Raw genomic sequence first — 16,704 nt, 5'->3', positions numbered from 1 at the left:
CCATGGACTGCCAAAAGAACCAATAGATCTATGTTGGAAGAAGTACAGCCAGAATGCTCTTTGGAATCCAGGATGGCCAGGAGGGACCAGTTGCTGGAGAAGGATATCATGTTTGTTAAGGTGGAGGGTCAGAGAAAAAAAGGAAGACACCCAGTGAGATGGATTGGCAAAGTGGCAGCATCCATGGGCTCAAGTGTGGCAACAATTGTGAGGTTTGCCCAGGACTAGACAATGTCTCATTCTGTTGTACATAGGGTTGCTATGAGTCAGTACTGACTCTATGGTACCTAATGACAACAACAACATACTTTAATAATAATTATGAGGAGTTCTCCTCCGGAACCCAGTGTGAACTTGTAGAGCAACATGGACCATTTTATTCACTTGAAATTCTCCCTGAGAATTTATGAGACAGGGAGCCTGGAGGCAAGGAGGACAGGTGGAAAGGAGCATCCCAGACCTCCCTCCAGCTGCAGTACAGGGCACAGATCTCCCCAGGAGGTAAGCGTGGAGAGGGAAATGGGCACTGTGTCTTGTGGAGATGGCAAGAGGTTTTGTCAGTGGGTACATTTGGGGACCTTAGACTAAGTTATCTGTGTGACTGCATAGGGCACTAATATGGATCTCTTCTATTCAGCTGGCCAGGTAATTGTCTTGCAAATTTCTTGGCACAGATGAGTGAGCGCCTCCAGTGATGCATCAGTTTGTTGAAAGATTTTAATTTGTATTCCATCAGCTCCAGGTGCCTTGTTTTTTGCCATGAAGACATTTCAGTGCAGTTTGGACTTCTTTCTTCAATATCATCAGTTCTTGATCAGATATTACCTTTTGAAATGGTTGAACATTAATGATTTCTTTTTGGTATAGTGGCTCTGTGTACTCCTTCCATGTTCTTTTGATGCCTTCTACATCATTCAGTATTTTGCTCATAGAATCCTTCAATATTGCAGTGTGAGGCTTGTATTTTTTCTTCAGTTCTTTTAGCTTCAGGAATGCTGAGCATGCTCTTGTCTTTTGTCTTCTGACTCCAGGTCATTGCACATTTCACGGTAATAATTTACTTTGTCTTCTCGAGCTAAAATTAGAAATTTTCTTTTCAGCCCTTTTACTTCATCATTTCTTCCAGTTGCTTTAGCTTCTCTTCGTTCAAGAGCGAGTTTCAGAGTCTCTTCTCACGACCACTTTGGTCTTTTGTCTCTTTCCTATCTTTTAAATGACCTTTTGTTTTCTTCTTGTATAATGTTCTTGATGTCATCCCTCAACTCTTCTGGTCTTTGGTCATTAGTGTCTAATGCATCAAATCTGTTCTTGAGAAGGTCTCTAAATTCAAGTGGGATCAATTCAAGATAATATTTTGGCTCCCATGGACTTGTAATTGTCTTCAGCTTCAGCCTGAAATTGCATCGACTCTTCATAAACATTCAGAAGTGGTCTGCCTCTCCTTCCTAGTCTATCTTAGTCTGGAAACTCTACTGAAACCTGTCCAGTATGAGTGACCCTTCTGGTATTTAAAATACTGGTGCTCCCAGAATCACAGAAACATGCAAGCTGCCACAGTATGGAAGCGACTAGTGGGTTTGAACCCCTGACGTTGCAGTTAGCAGTCCAGTGTTTTCCTACACATATTCACCATAGATAGATGCAATGTATAGAAGAGTAATTTGGTTGTTGTCGTTGTTGTTTCCGCCTCGTAGCAACCCTGTATAGGGTTTCCAAGAAGCAACTAGTGGGTTAGAACCACGGACCTTGTGGTTCTCAGTCCAGTGCTGATCCTACAGTGCCACACCAGATGTATCTCATTGTAATACAGCAACAATTTCAAGGATACATTCAAATTGCTTTTGGATCTGCCTTCATTTCGTATCATTTCTGGATATTTCCCCCCCCAGGATGAGTGATTATTCAAAATTCAATGTCATGAGAAGACATATCTGAGTAGAAGCCAAACTGTCAGCACAAAGGAAGGAGGCTGGCAGAGCTTCAGAATGTCCAAATTCCTCTTCTTCCACCAGGATGCAAGAACGTTGTCTCGTCTTAACTGCTACCCTCTCAATTCCGGTGAGGTAAATTCAGGTGACATTTTTGGCTCTCATGGACTTGTTTTAATTTTCTTCAGCTTCAGCCTGGAGGTTTCTGGTGACACTGGGCGTGGCTGAGCCATGTCCCCATCAACCTTGTCAGATGTCTCACAGTGTCCCCCAATATACCGGCTCTTTCCTGCATACTGCTTTTTTTTTTTTTTTTTAATGTTTTATTGTGAATTATGTGATAGTTTACATGGGAGAACATTAGTTTTACATTCATCCTATCATATATCATTTCATTCCCATGGTTACAATCCCCTCCATGTATCATCAACCAACCCTGCAAGCCTGTCCCCAGGTTGTCAGCACACAGCTTCTCTCCCTTTCTGTGTCTAAAGTCCCCAGCTGCTCCATCTTTCCACATCATCATCTCTGCCTCCATCTCTGGCATCACTGCTTCTATGGGTAGGGTCCCATTCTTTGCTCGTGTCCCTTGATGGTCCCAGGGATCTCCGCTCTTAGGCTGAAAAGTTAATCACTCCCCTCCTTGCTACAAAACATCTACCTTTACATTTCCAGCCCTTACAAGCAGTCCTGATAACCCACATACTGCTTTTGCTCCCTTCTTTCAGGACTGTGCCTTGATGGCATGTCAGCAGGGCTTTCTGATGTGCCACAGTGTCCAGTCTAGAACGTCCTGACAAATGGCACAGCTGCCCAATCAGCCTTCCTGCCCACTTCCGATGCTTAGGAAAGTGGACAGAGCTGTGCAGTGCCCACTGAAGAACCAACCCATTTGGAAGCATCAGAGAATCTTTCTCATGTTTTCATGTGACCACACCACTGGTGTATCCAAACAATGCAGGTACCTAGGTACCCATGTGAAGTTCTGGGTTCATTGCTGTTACCACTTGTCACCAAGGTGGTTCCAAAGGAGCTCTGGTAGAGTCATGGTTACCTCAAGGTCAGCAGTTTGAAACTACCAGCTGTTCTGCAGGAGAAAGAGGTGGCTTTCTGTTCCCATGAAGATTTACATCCTTGGAAACCGTATGTAGGGTCGGTATGAGTTGGAACTGACTCCACAGCACATAACCACTAAGGTGGTAGGTACCAACTCAGGGTGACTCCTTTCACCATGTAACCAAATCATCCACAATTGCCCTGCGCCACCCACACCATTGATTGAAGCTGGATGGTTGTAATCCATAGAATTTAAAAAAAAAATTTTTTTTTAAAATATTTTTTAAGCTCTTAGTGAAAGTTTGAACTAAAAAAGGATATTATTTTTAAAAGTGTTTTTTTGTTTGCTTATTTAGTTTTTTAATCCTGGCGTAGTGGTTACGAATCGGGCTGTGAACAGCAAGGTCACCAGTTCGAAACTACCAGCTGTTCCGGGAGAAAAATGAGGTGTTCTGCTCCCGTAAAGATTTACAGCCTCCGAAACCCTGTGCAGGGTCTCTATGAGTCAGAACCAACTCCACAGCACTTAACAACAACAACAAGACTATAACCATCCAACCTCAATTAATTAGTGAAAGTTTAGACTCTTGGTGTGGTACTGTACGATCAGCCCTGGACTGGGAACCACAAGGTTGGTAGTTCAAAGCCACCAGCTGCTCCTTGGAAACGTAACCGACTTGACAACACTTAACAACAACAACAGTGAAACTTTACACATCAAGTCAGGTTCTCCTTTGACAGTTTCCACACACAGAGCTCAGTGGTATAAGTTACACTTGTCACAGTGAGTCAACATTTTCTTTAAATGTTGCTTAAATGATGTTCTTTTTATTCTGTCTCCAGGACACTCGTTTCCCTGCCTCCTTGTCTTCTTCTTCTTGCTTTTGAGTCATTGTTGGATGTTAGATCTCATATGATGGTTTTTGAGTAGATTATCAATGTTGTGGGTTGTTGTTGTCATTATGTGCCGTGGAGTCGGTTCCGGCTCATAGTGACCCTGTACAGGGTTTCCAAGGCTGTAGATCTTTACGGGAGCAGAAAGCCTCATCTTTCTTCTGTGGAACAGCTGGTAGTTTCGAACTGCTGACCTTGCGGTTCGCAGCCCGATTCGTAACCACTATGCTATCAGGGCTCTTTAATGTTGTGAGTTGTTGTTGTTGTTGTTATGTGCCGTGGAGTCGGTTCCGACTCATAGTGACCCTGTACAGGGTTTCTGAGGCTTTAAATCTTTATGGGAGCAGAATGCCTCATCTTTCTCCCGCAGAACAGCTGGTAGTTTTGAACTGCTGACCTTACGGTTCGCAGCCTGATTCGTAACCACTACGCTATCAGAGTTCCTTAATGTTGTGAGTTGTGCCCTTAATTTTGTGGGTGACTTTGCTATATAGCTGAAGGGGGATCTCAGGGGACAAGCTTGGTCCTGGGTTTTGGGAATATCTTTGGGTGACAGTGTCAGGGTGTTCTCTGTTCTCTACTGTTCCAGTTTGTCTGTCTGTCTGTCTTTAAAAGAAAAATTAGAATTTGAGTTCTGCTTCATATTTTTCTGCCATTCTTTGTGGGACCAACTACCGTGATCCCTATCAGAATGGCCCATGGTTGCAGCTGGGCACTGTCTAGCTTTTTGGGTTTTCATTCACTGATGGTTTGGATGGATGGCCAGGTCTTTCTTCTTAGTCTATCTTAGTCTGGAAGTTCTGCTGAAACCTTTTCAGCATTCTATCAGCATATAACCTTCCACTGACAGATGCGTGGTGGCTGCACATGCGGTGTGCTAGGGGGAAAGGGGGAGGATCGAACCCGGGTCTCCCACATGTCTTCTCATTCTTCTTCTACGCTGTCAGAATCCCACCAACCTTCTCAGTCTGTTTCACAGAACCGTCTAAGAGTTCCTTCTGCTCAACTGAAATCTCAAGTTTCAGACCATCTGGTGGTCATGGATTTGCTGCAGGTAAATTAAAACAAAAACCAAAAAACTCTTGGCAAGGTGGCTGGCTGCTTCCATCTCTTCAGCACTGACGACATCGGAGGGAGCTTTTGGTCTGCTTCAGGGACATCTTCCGTGGGTATCTATGGCCCAGATCGGCAGCTGGTCTCCTACTGCGTTATCAGCCAGCGCATCACTTACTGCCGAGGAGGCTGAGGACGCATTATGTCATACACAATGCCCTGCAACATGTCAGTCTCTGTTAGCACACTGATTTCATTTCCAATCCCTGAATTTCTGTAGGAATCAGCTGGTGAACTCATATGTCAAGATATGCCTTCCCTCTTATCTTCCACGCCGATGTCCAGGATGCCCCCAAATTGCCTTTATCCATGGATAAAACAGCCCCCCTCCCTTTTAACAGTAAGCCGTGTTTGCTAAGAAGTGAAATCTTTTCAGCGATGCGTTTCAGCTCTTTTCCATTTCCCTCCACCTAATTGAATGAACCGATGCTTTATCTGTGGGGCCTCCTGACAAAATGGATACTCGCTCCAAAGTTGCAGCAATGCCAAATGCATTTTCCTTCTTTAATGCCTTCTGATCTTTTCCAGAGCTTCTTTTACCATTAGACGCTCTGCGAGTTACAAGGCACTCTTCTCTTCTCAGTTCTGAAGTTTTGTTTCCGGGACGGTGAGCCATGACCGAATGACCGAATGGCTCGTCCCTTTTATAAAGTTATATCCAGACTGTTGGGAATTTGAAAGAAAAAGTGGATACAGTAGGGCAGTCTGCCTTGAACATTTGTCCTTGGAGGGTGAATGATGCCACTTGTGTTCTCAGAGTTTAAGTCGTGTGCTGGATTTTAAACAAAAACCATCTCTTCTAGGTCTGTGCTGGTCTCATATGCTCCTGATTTCATTACTGATGTTGGAGAACTACTTGGCCACAATGGCTCCGGGACCAGGACTGGATTCGCTGGGCAAACTAGGGGCATTTTTTCGAGGATGAAGTAAAGTCAGCACAGACTTCTACTTTGGTCCAGTATTGACAAATTGTACAAATACCAGTTTTCATAGGGTTGAAGCTGACGCATAGCTACGTCGTGTATACCAGAGTAGAACTGTGCTTCATAGGATTGCCAATGGCTGTGACCTTCCCAAAGAAGATTGCCAGCTCTTTCTTCTGAGGTACCTCGGTGCGAACTTGAACCACCAACCTTTTGGTTAGCAGCTAAGCATGCTAACCTTTTCAAAAAATTGTGCTTCTCTCTACTTACTTATCGACATGGTTAGGAACCAAAGATCGGGTTGTTATATGAAGTCTACATTACGTGAAATCAGATCAGAAAGTGGAGGATGATTACATCGTTACATAACTGATAAACCACAGAATTCATGGCCCAGCTAAAAATGACACCTCACATTCACCATCACAGTCAACATGACCTCGTCTTGCACCTCTCTCTTCATCCTGCCACATCGACATCACAAATATCCAAAATGGTGTTGTTGTTGTTGGTGGTGTCAGGTGCTGTCGAGTCAGTACCAACTCATAGTGACCCTAGTATGCACAACAGAACGAACCACCTCCCGGTCCTGTGTCATCCTTACGACTGATTTTACATTGAGCCCATTGCTGCTGTCACTGGGCCAATCCATGCCATTGGGAGTCTTCCTCTTTTTCACTGACCCTCCACTTTACCAAGCATGATGTCCTTCTCCAGGTCCCTCCTGATAATATGTCCAAAATAGGAGAGATGAAGTCTCGCCCTCCTGGCTTCTAAGGAGCATTGTGGCTGTACTTCAATCATAGATGTGGTGTTTTGTTTGGTAGTCCATGGCACTTTCGGTACTATCTTCAAACACTATAGCTCAAATGCATTAGTTCTTCTATGGTCTTCTTCATTTATTGTCCAACTTTCACATGCAGATGAAGTTATTGAAAATACCATGACTTGGATCATGGCATACCATAGTCCTCAAAGTGACATCTTTGCTCTTAAACACTTTAAAGAGGTCTTATGCAGCAGATTTGCCCACTGCAATCTGTCATTTGATTTCTTGACTGTTGCTTCTGTGAGTGTTGATAGACGATCCAAGCAAAATGAAGTCTTTGACAACTTCACTCTTTTCTTCATTTATCTGATGTTATTTATTGGTCTAGTGGTGAGGATTTTTGTTTTCTTTGCATTGTGGTGCAACCCATACTGAAGGCTGTGGTCTTTGATCTTCATTAATAAGTATTTTATGGGCTCTTTACTTTCAGCAAGCAAGGTTGTATTATCTGCATAGTACAGGTTGTTAATGAGTTTTATTCCAACTTTGATGCCACCTGTTTCTTTACACAAACCAACTTCTTGAAATATGTGTTCAGCATACATGATGAATAAGTATGGTGAAAGAATACAACCCCGGCACACACCTTTCCTAATTTTAAACCATTCAGTGATCCGTTGTTCTGTTCAAACAACTGTCTCTTGGTCTGTGCACAGGTTCCTCATAAGCACAATTAAATGTTGTGGAATATTCGTTCTTCGCAATGTTGTGTATAATTTGTCATGACCCACACAGTACAAAATAGTAAGAATGCAGATTTCTAACTGTTGTAAATGTGGAATGTTTGACAATGAGTCAGTCCATAAGCAAGAAGAAGGAGTCACCAAAATCAACCACAGTCAAACGCAGCATCCACGAGGGGAGAGAAGACGTGTGTGCACCTGGGAGATCTGGGGAGAGCTGGGGTCAGGGGGTAGTCGGTTGAGTTTTAGGCAAAGCTCTTGCTTTTCTGTTTGCCTAAATCTCTCCTGCTGAAGAAGCTGGGATTTCTACACTGCTTCCGAACAAAGAGAACCTTGATCTGAGTTTTGCAATTTACAGGATTGGTGTAGAGTGTTTTTGACAGTTTCATCGTATTTCCAACAATTTGAGGTGGGGGGGAGGCTTCTCTCTGGGTAACGGTGGGGGCGGTAGAGACGCTGCTATCTTGCCCCTCTGATCTGGTCACACAGGGAGCAGGTGTGGTTGAGATGGGGGTAAGAAATGAGGTGGGGAGCAGCCAGAGGTATGGCAGGGCCCAGACCTTAGAGTGTCCGGCATGTGCATTCCAGAGTTCAGACTTTACTTACCATTTTTGTATTACGTATTACTAGACTTATTATGTTTTAGAGTGGTTGTAAGTTTACAACAGTTTCTCCTGGGTGTCACAAGTGGTGAGCATGCTCTGCTGCTAATGGAAAATCTGCAGGTTCAAGTCCACCCACAGGCATCTCAGTAGAAAGGGCTGACAATCTGCTTCCCCCAAACCAGCCATTGAATACACGGTGGGACTCGGATCCACTGTGACACACACGCATTTGCCATGAATGGCAACTAGCTTTTGTTCAGAGTACATTCCTTGATACATTTGTTGCAACTGATGAACCAGATCATTACATTGTTACTAATAAAAGTCCACAGTCTTTAAGTCTATTTGGGTTTACTCTTGGTGATGTTTCTTGCAGAATAGTGTCACTGCCCAGTACTCAGCCTGACAACAATTGATCTTTGTGTCACCTCTATACTTCTGCCAGGGAGGTCTGCTGGCTTACTGGGTTAAACTTTGGGCTGTTCTGATGGCGAAAGAAAGATGTGGCAGTCTGTTGTTTCTGTGAAAGTTTACAGTCTTGGAAATGATGGAGCTGTTCTACTCTGTTCCACAGTGTAGCTATGAATCAGAGAATCAGTTATTCCGTCTTTTTCCACAGTGTGGTATAGTTAGAATCACACAGTAAGGAGTGTTTCCAGAACGGTGTCTTTTACTCAGTAATATGCATCTCAGATTCATCTTTGTCTCTTCATTTCCTTTTACGGACGAATAATACTCCATCATTGATCAGCTCATGGTTTGAGGACATCTTGACTGCTTCCAGTTTTTGACAATTATGGAGAAAGCTGCTATAGACAGGCCACAGGAAGATGTGAAACAATTCCAAAGTGTGCCTTGGGCAGCCTTCCAGGCTGGGGAGAGTCTGAGTCTGGACGGCTGAAGCCCTTTCTGATTGTGGCACTGCGCTGAGATGAGGTGTCTGGAGGAAACCCTGAATTTGGCACCAGGAGCGTAGGAGTTAGTGGGAGGGAGCCTTAGGGGGTGGTTATGAGGACCTAAAGCGTGTATGACTTCTGGGTCTCCAGTGTTAGCAGCATAGACTCTGTTTACCAGAAGCGTGCAGAATTCAACCAGATGGAGCCCACAGTCAGCACATGGAACCCCTCCTCAAAGACAACCTCCACGAGGCCCTGGTGCCTCCGTGGTCAGCACTCAGATGCTAACCAAAAGGTTGGCAGTTCAAACCCATGCGGCAGCTCCATAGGACAAAGACCCTGCAGTTAGCTTCTATAGAGATGGCAGCCTAGGAGACCCTGTGGGGCAGTTCTCCCCTGTTACATGGGGTTACTCTGAGTCAGGGTCTACTCGACAATATGTCACAACAACCATGGCAATAGGGAAATGAGGGCCCCTGAAAGGCGTCTATGTGGTCACGCATGTAGTCATGTCTCTCCAGAGACGTCAAACCCCTAAGTCCATGTGCCTGGTGTAGAAAAGTACTTCGACTCTGCCACAAGGCTGTTGTTGTTGAGTGCCGTGGAGTCGGTTCCGACTCATAGCGACCCTGTACAGGGTTTCTGAGGCTGTAAATCTTTACAGGAGCAGAAAGCCTCATCTTTCTCCCGTGGAACGGCTGGTAGTTTCGAACTGCTGACCTTGAGGTTAGTAGCCAGATTCGTAACCACCACGCTACCAGAGCTCCTTCTGCCACAAGGTAGCTCAGGTCAATGAAGCAACCAGTCCAAACAAATGCATTTGATTTACTTTTGCCGCTGTCTCCATTTCTCATCACTTCTGAGTTTTTTGTTTGTTCGCTTGTTTTTAGAATTACTGATGATCCCAATGTTGGTTACTGCTCTCTTGCCCATTTCCAGTAAGAATATTTAGGCTCAGAGTGGTTAAGCAGTATGTCTAGGGTGCTCAGCAATCAGGGAGAGAGCTGGGTTTGAACTCAGAACTCTGGATGCCTCTCTAGTGATCAGGGATGGGCTCTGAGACTGCTGGCATCAGACACAGTCTGTCTGGGAGTAGGAGTATGATCTGTGCTACCACATGGGAACCAACAATCCCTTTGATACTTTGCTGTTGCTGTAGTGAAATCCTTGGGAATCTTTGAGTGAGGGCACTGGGCCCTGAAAATGATGTGTCTGGCCTAGGTAGGAGGGGCCACCAGCCGGACTGGACCCTGACTTTGCCGAGGAGTCCTTCCTGCCGCCGGCTGGGCGATGCTCCCTGGAATGCTGCTGTTGGCCTCTCTGTGTGGAATATTCCACAAGGTTGCTTCCTGGAAGTCCAGGTGCTGCTCAACTCCTCCCCCATCCTGCGTAGATTCTGACCGTAAGATGAATTGCTGTGGTGCAGGGGGACGAGACAGTTCATTGTCTCCATCTGGGCAAGCGCAATCAGGGCTAATGTCCCCTCCCCCCCCGAAGCCCCTCAGAGGGGTGACATCAGCCCGTCTTTGGTAATTTGCAGAGTGACCACCTAATAAGCAGTCAGAGCCCCTTTTAGTGGTGACAGGGCATCATTGCCTGCAGTGCACGGCAATTAACAGACGTATCTCTCCATTTATCAAAACCCTTTAGGGAAAAAGGTAACTAGGCAAAGGACCATATCTGTCTCCCTGTCTCCAGTCTGTGGGGCCTGCTGCTTCCCCTCAGCTTGTCCCAGACCATGCAGCCATACCAGAGTCCCTAGGGAGCAGATGGAACTGCTTGCTCCTCATGATCCTAGACAGACCTCTGGAACTCATGCGGTGTGACTTCTACGCCTTTGTTTTTAAAGGCGATATGGCTTCCCCGTGGCTTTTTCTTTCTTGGGATGATCTTCCTTGGAGGCTGTCCACCATGTAGCCTAAGCTACATGGAGAAATTGCAAAGGTTTCTGATGACTTTGAGGCTCGGGTCATGAAATACTGGGATAAGGTGGGTGTGGGGATGCCTTCTCTGAGGTGAGGAGGACCAGGGTTAGGGGACAAGTCAAGAGTTCTGCTTGGTCCAAGTTCCATCTGAGGTACCCAGAAGACAAGGCATCTCTGAGTGGCACAGACGATTAAGTGCATGACCCCTAGCCAAAAGGTTGGTGGTTTGAACCTACTCAGATGGGCCTCGGAAGATGGGTATGGCAATCCGCTACCAAAGGATCACAGCCTTGATAACCCTGTGGAGCAGTTCTACTGCATTCAAAGGATCACCACAAGTTGGCATTTATTTATTTGATGGAAACTAAGCACTAGACTGCGAATCACAAGGTTAGAGTCCACTAGTTGCTTCACGGAAGAAAGATGAGACTTTCTGCTTCTGCAAAGATTTACAGCCTCGGAAACCCTATACAGCGTTGCTACAATGAAACTGACTGGGTAACACTTAACAATGACTACAAAAGGGAAGATTGTGTTTTTCAAAGATGGTCACACCAATATAACTCCCACATCACACATTGAGTTTACAGTGTGATTTTGGCGCTCTTCCTTTGAAAGACCTTGAACCTGAGCAGACCTCTGTTATTCTATCAGCTGACAAAGCATGTGGCAGAAGTGATGTTGTGTGACTTTTTCACATCTTGGTCCAAAAATGCTTCCACTTGGCTTTCTGTGTCTTGGGATGTTCTTTCTTAGAGTCCATCTGCTGTGCTGATAGGAAACTTTATTTACATGGGGAAACTGCATGTGTCCTGTGGAAAGCCCACCAGGGTCCGAGGTGATGCAGTCTGATGTGTAAGGAAATGAGCCTCCAGACAAGGACAGCTCCTAGCCTTCAAGCTCCCTCAGTGGACATCACAGAGTAAAGACAAACTGTCCACACTGACCCCTTGAAAACCAGGAGGGATGCTCAATTCTTGTTGTTTTAAGACACCCAGTTAATCTGACATTAAGAGATAGAGCAGCTAAGGACTCAAGACTCATGGAAAGAGAAAGGCTGTGTGCTGGTGGCCAGGAGGCTGACTCACAGAATGTGTCCTTGGGTTGTTTAAATGACTATGTATTCCTGAGTGTTTTGGTGTACATCAAAAACAAAAACAAAACAGAGGGAATAGAAACAAATACTGTTGAATGGTGATGCACAGAGGGGATTGTAATCCTTGCAAAGAAATGAAATACGATATGATGAATGCAAAACTGATGTTCTCTCACATAAACTCTCACTCAATTCACAACAAAAACTTTAAAACACATACATTGTTGCTGTTGTTAAGTGCCATCGGGTCGATTCTGACCCATAGCGACCCTGTACAGGGTTTCCGAGGGTGTAAATCTTTATGGGAGTAGAAAGCCTCATCTTTGTCCCGCGGCGTGGCTGGTGGTTTCGAACTGCTGACCTTAAGATTCGCAGCCTGATTCGTAACCACTACGCTACCAGAGCTCCTATATATATATATATAATTTCTTTATTTTTGATGACAACATATACAATCAAGCATCTATCCTCTGACAAGTTTTCCACAAACAGTTCCATGACATGCTTCACTGTGACACCATCGTACCTCTACCCAGGGGCATCATTACTGTTTAGACCGGAGGTGGGAAGTGGCTGGCCTGCGGGCCATAGAAGCCTCTTGAACTTATTTGGCATGGCTCTGCCAAGGCAACCACAGCTCCAGCCATCACATTGTTGTTGTTAGGTACTGTTGAGCCTGCTCTCACTCATAGCGACTCTGTATAGGGTTTCTGAGGCTGTCAATTTTTACGAGAACCGAAAGCCTCATTTTTCTCCCATGGAACCACTGGTTGTTTCCAACTGCTGACCATGGGATTAGCAGCCTGACTCATAACCAGTGTTTAGCCAAATAGAGCAGGCTAATGTTTAAGTTGATAATGTTGCATGGCCCATGAATGATGTTATAAATTTTAGCAAGAAAAATGTTCCCCATCCCTGATTTGACATAGCAGGATAATGCACTGAACCACAAGGTCAGTTTGAACCGCAAGGACGACAGGCAGTTCAAACCCATTAGCTGCTCCTTGGAAACTCTATAGAAGGTCATTATGAGTTGGAATTGATTTGACAACACTTAACAACACTGACAGCCTGTAATTTAGATGCTCTGCCTTTACTGTCCTCACTTCCCAGACCTTACCTGTGCACTTCCTGACTGAATCTTTTGCTCCGGTGTCTTCCAATTTAATCTGGATCCCATACACTTCATTAATCAGCCACATAATTGTGAGTATGTGTGGGCTTTGCACAGGACTCTCAAACCCAACGGGGAAATAGAGGGTGCTGGGATCAGAATTGGTAAGAAAGTTGGAGAATAAAGGTATGTCTGATCTCCCCTCAGAGGCATCAGCTTTCGACTGATGCTGATTCTCCTGCTCCCCGTTGTCTTCCGAGACCCGGAACGATCGCTACCACACAATAGATGCACATGTATGTGCTCTATGGAGAAGCCAGGTTGGGGGTGGAGCATAGAGATGGAGACACCATAGGGAGGGAGACCCCACTGTGCAGGGAAGCATGTGGAGAGAGGTGGAGTCTGGGAAGGCTGGAGGCAGAGGCAGCATTGGAAACAGGGAAGGAATGGCTTGGGAAATCTGGTCCCTGCAGCCCCAGGAGGATGGGGCTTCAAGAAGGAGAAAGTGACCAGTGATGTCTTCGACAAGAGCCATCCGAATGGCCACAGAGGAGAAGGCTGGCTGGACTCAACTGAGAGGACAGGTCACCAGCATCATGGTCATCGTGTTGTGGGGGTAGGGAGATGACAAGAGGACAGTGGGATGATGCCAGGGACTTTGAAGGCCAAAGAGCTAGAACTTCAACTCGCAGCATGGCAGAACAAAGAAACAGCAGCAGAGAGGGCGAGTGAGAGAGCCAAGGCTGCACAGCATTCTAGTACCAAACTGGGGAGAAATGGGTGCCCTGCTGTCTCCCTGGTGTCGATGGGTCATCCTGGCAGCTTATGATTTGGCTGAGCTAGGGGTCTGCGGTGTCCTTGGCTTGATGGTGAGAGGGACCATACTTCTGAGTTGTATTTAATTTACTTGAAATCAGATCCAAGCCCACGGCCAAATAGGAAACCATCTCCTGGACCTGACACGACACAATGCTGTCGTTGTCGTCTTGAATTAAAGAACCGACGTCCTCAAAGGGCAGTGTGTCTCAATAGCCGGTGACAGGGCCAGTGGTCCATCCAAGTCTTTGATGTTGCTGTTGTTGTTGTTGGGTGTCATTGAGTTGGTGCTGAGTCATAGCAACCTCATGCACAGCAGAACAAAACACTGCCCGATCCTGGGCCAACCTCACTATTGTTGCCACGCTTGAGTCCATCGATGCTGCCACTTGGCCAATCCATCTCGTTGGGGGGTCTTCCTCTTTTTCTCTGACCCTCCACCTTACCAAACATGATATCCTTTTCCAGTGACTGGTCCTTCCTGAATCAATATGTTCATTGATAGTGCACCTAATAACAAAATCCCGGCTGCAAATGCCCAAGATCGATGGTGAACGGCATGGGGACAGCCGCTTCCTTTTATGGCAGCAGATGGGCAGGGGGGGCTGCATGCTTGATTTTTCAGATGGCTTTCCTGTGCTGTCGGGATGGGGACAGCACCCATCTGGTGATCAGATTGCAGGCTGAGAGAGCCCTGCTAGGCCACTGGCCCTCACTGGACATGTGCCCTTGGCCGCGGGACCCATGTTCTAGCAGTTCCAGTGGTCCACCCTCCACAAATGGGAGTCATCAGGGGACCCTTCCCTCTGGACACTTCCCAGGGGAGCTCCCACCTTTCATCTCTCCACCACTTCCTTTCTAGGCACCTGGCTTTGCTCACGGACATTTCATTACTTTTTTTTTTTTTTTCCCCTCTAAAGACTCTTTGTAGCATTTAGAAGTATATACACACAGTCTTCCTTACAGGCCACTTCTAGAGTCTTACAGATTCTTCTAGACACCTGACCCAGGTACACCTCAGTGTTTAAAGTGATTTGGGGGTTTGGATTCCTAGATTCAGATCACTAAACTCCTCTGAGCCTCAGTTTCCCTAGCTTGCTGAGCTGTCCTCAAGGCTGTTATACAACCTTGACAAATGTTTAGCAACAGTTCTGTGTGAAGTTATCATGATATTGGTTGTGATTGCCTCCCAATGATTAAACCAGCTGCAGTGGGACCAACTCCAACTTACGGCGACCCTGTGTGTGTCACAGCAGAACTGTGAACCATAGGTTTTTCAATAGCTGGATTTCAGAAGATCACCAGGTCTTTCTTCCTATGCACCTCTGGGCGGACTTAACCTCTCCAACCTTTTGGTGAGCAGTCTAGCACATTGACTGTTTGCAGCAAGCAGGGACTCTGATCGGATACTGTCATGGTTGTTAATTGGTAAAGAGCTGCGTGCAGTGTAGAAGTGGATGGACTCCCTCCAGTTATTCAAGGCTGCGACCTTTTGGAAGCAGTTTCCTGGTCTGTCTTCTGAGATGCCTCTAGGTGGACTTGAACCACCAACCTTTTGGCTAGAGGTCAAGGGTGTTAACAGCCTGCCCCTACCCAGGACCCCTGTACTGTGTTTAATACTATTATTACCATTCTCGAATTATAATTTACCACTTGGCTCCAAGTCTCCTTCTTGTTCTGGGGGAAGCGATTTGGAGCAAGAACATTCACACTCCTCTTGGACCCCCCAGTGGTAATGTTGTCACTGCCCTTCTGCCCCTTCTCCACTCCTGATGACAAGCCTGCAAGAGTGTGAAGTCTGTGAAGGGGACTAGGACCAGGAATTCTCAGACATACTGGCACGTGATGGCTTCTCAGACAAATCCCCTCCCCCGGCTCATGGAATCTCCTGCCCCTCAAATTACATCCAGACAGCGGTGGTAGCAGGCACCTCTCTTGTCCAAGCCAGGGACTCGACAGCCAGCCAAATGGGGCATTTAATTGGAGGAGAAGCTGGCAGTCTGCCTGGGAGGCCTGAAGAAAGGCTCTGAGCAGTGGGCAGTCTGTGGAAACCACCCTTCTACCTTCCTCCCCATGCGCTTCCATTCCAGACACTTGCGGGGTGTCCTAGGGCCTTTTGTGAATCAGTCAAATAGAAGAGCCCACAGTGACAGACCTCAAACCTCAGTAAATGGGGAGGGCTGTGTGGTTGTGAAACCAGGTCATTGTGCACAGATGGGAAAATCAAGGTCCTGCGGAGGTGGACAGAAAGCAATCTAACTCGGTTCAGCATCTGGATGTTCACCGACGGGCCTCTCTTTGGAAGAGGACACACAATTTTCTCCTGACAGCCCCCTCCTCTGTGGTCCCGTAGGATGGAGTTCCATGGAACATGGACATTCACTGGTGAGCCGTGGGGTGAAGACGCAAATGACAGAGCACAGGATGCTGGTTGTGAGGGGCTGTCTTTTAGACATCTTGCTTGTTTACTTTTTTGGGCAAGTGGGTCTACTCCTCTGAACCATGTGCTGGAATCCTAAACTGTGGATAGGATCCCATTTGGGAACAGGATTTTCTCTGTTATGTTAATGAGGCCATATCAGCGTTGTTGTTAAGTGCCATCTAGTCAGTTCTGACTCATAGCGATCCTGTATAGGGCTTCTGAGGAGGGGCTGGTGGGTTTGAATCATCGACCTTGTGGCCATCAGTCCACTGCTTGTGTCAGTGAAGAATGACCTAAATTGAATCACTTCTGAGTTGTAAAGGAGAAACACAGATGCAGAGATCATTGAGCAGAAATGGTGCAAGATCAGGGTGATGGTGGTGGTGGTGATGGTCGTGATGATG

General features: G+C 46.2%; 1 protein-coding gene across 1 annotated transcript in view; it reads right to left on the bottom strand.

The window, feature by feature from the left end:
- The window catches only part of LOC102841198 (cell wall integrity and stress response component 1-like), a 60,453-nt gene that overhangs the window by 41,544 nt on the left and 2,205 nt on the right, over nt 1–16,704 (bottom strand). The window lies entirely within an intron of this gene.

The sequence above is a fragment of the Chrysochloris asiatica genome, unplaced genomic scaffold (assembly GCF_000296735.1).
Source record: "Chrysochloris asiatica unplaced genomic scaffold, ChrAsi1.0 scaffold00040, whole genome shotgun sequence".
NCBI classification, from domain to species: domain Eukaryota; kingdom Metazoa; phylum Chordata; class Mammalia; order Afrosoricida; family Chrysochloridae; genus Chrysochloris; species Chrysochloris asiatica.
The sequence above is the reverse complement of the archived record's forward strand: the minus strand, read 5'-3'. Positions and strand labels throughout refer to the sequence as shown.